General features: G+C 43.2%; 1 protein-coding gene across 1 annotated transcript in view; it reads right to left on the reverse strand.

Moving 5' to 3' along the window:
* Positions 1–2008, reverse strand: part of nedd9 (neural precursor cell expressed, developmentally down-regulated 9) — a gene marked incomplete in the record, with an annotated part of 23519 nt that overhangs the window by 20548 nt on the left and 963 nt on the right.

Here is a 2008-nt window from a genome sequence, read left to right on the forward strand (position 1 = left end):
GTGGCCGACCCGTCTCTGGGTCAGAACCTGGCCGACCCGTCTCTAAGTCAGAACCTGGCCGACCCGTCTCTAAGTCAGAACCTGGCCGACCCGTCTCTAAGTCAGAACCTGGCCGACCCGTCTCTGAGTCAGAACCTGTCCTCTGTCCCCTCAGCAGCAGCGTGGATGGATGCTCTGAAAACACCTAAATCTTCCAGAATCTGGCAGCAGATTATTTCTCAGCCTGGTGCTGATCCAGACGGGTTTTCAGGAGAGCATGGTAACCCTGAGACACTAATCCCTGCGGGGGTCTTTATCCGACGTGTCGGTGGTATCTCTGCACGCAGGAATCAGTAATGAGCTGCAGATTCACTCCGGTGTCCGTCTGATTTCACGCTGCACCGAGACGGAGAACACAAAGACTCATCGTCTTTTCTCTAAAAAAAAATGCTCATTTTAAAACTATTTTAGAGTTTTTTGTTATTTGGTTTCATAAAATACATAAAATGTGTTTAAATGTTTTGTTTAATGATCCAAAAACTTGATTTATTTTTTTTCATATAGCTGGAATGATTTTATTCAGTTATTTTACAATTATAAACCTCAGAGTACATCAGCTGCCCTCACGAGTCTCTAAACACTTAAATTTTTTTTACATTTTTTCAGTTTTCCTGTAAAAGCAGGAAACAAACGTCTCGTTAAGGAAAAACATCCAAACAATAAAACCAGAGAAGAAAAACCTCGTTAACGAGGCTAACGAGCAGCTTGAAACAATCACTGCATCGTCCTTCGCCTCCCGACTTCCTCCCTCCTTCATCTTGACGGCCTTTCAGCGACCCTCCTCCTCCTCAGAACAATGTGGTTCTGACMCGGTTCTGTTGGCCCGCTGCCTGCAGTCTGAGCCGTGAAGTTCAGAGGAAAACACTCGTTTGTTTCGGCTCCTTAAAGCTAATTCTACATCAGCTGCAGAGGAACCAAGACTCTGAGGAGGTCCCCGAGACGTCCCTGTCCTCAGGAGGACTCTCGGTCTCCTGATCAGTGAAGTTAAAACTGATCCGGTTCTTATCTCAGAACTTTGACCCGTCTGTCTTTTATCTGCTCTGGTTTTTATCGGACCGGGTCGGACCGGACTGAGTCATTTCACATCTACAATCTCTGGTGTTTTTATGTAAACAGTTGTGACACGTTAAAGACAATCAGAGAAAAAGAATGTCATTAAAAACACAAAGTGCTAAAGCTAAGCTACAGAAGCTAACGCTGAGTTAGTTACTAAAAGGGCACTAGCTAAAAGCCAAAAACACTAGGCTCAAGTATCAAAGTTTTAGCTAAAAGCTGAAGAATGTTAGCTACAAAAAARCTAGAGCCTAAGTATGCTTTGTAGAAATTAAAAGTAGAAAAAGGCTAACTAAAGTAGCAAAAAAGTAACTAATGTAGCAAAAGCATAGCTAAAATTTAAAAGTAGCTAAAACTAGCTTAAACTTCCTGCTGCCCCGGGGTCAAAATGAGACTGAGAAACTGACCCAGTGGGTCATTTCACCCCAGGGCTGCAGGAGGGTTAACATAGTTAAAAGCTAGCTAAAAGCTAAAGTAGCATTAAAGTCTATAAAAGCTAAAAGTAGCATGATTGTTAACATTTTTAAAGGACTGGTGTTTTTTAATAGGGGGAAATATTATTAAAAAGCTAATTATTATTTTAAAAAGTATAAAAATTATAACAGCTAAAGTCACAGCACCGATCTCCTGAAGGAACCGAACGTTTTGATACGATACGTGCTCGTGGCGGCCATCTTGGATCGGTTTGGCCTAACTAAAGTTTCAGTTTGGACTTTGGAGGCTTCGGGTGATCTTTAGAGAATCAAACCTGAAACCTTCCTGTTTGGTTTTCACGTACCGTAAACCTGGACTCTAAGATCCAGGAGCAGCAGGAGGTCCACGATCCCACCGTGACCAGATCCGTGTTCTACGGGTGGCTGCTTTCAAACCTCCGGCTGTGGTGACGCACACACACACACACACACACACACACACA

Source organism: Austrofundulus limnaeus, unplaced genomic scaffold, assembly GCF_001266775.1.
Source record: "Austrofundulus limnaeus strain Quisiro unplaced genomic scaffold, Austrofundulus_limnaeus-1.0 Scaffold490, whole genome shotgun sequence".
NCBI classification, from domain to species: domain Eukaryota; kingdom Metazoa; phylum Chordata; class Actinopteri; order Cyprinodontiformes; family Rivulidae; genus Austrofundulus; species Austrofundulus limnaeus.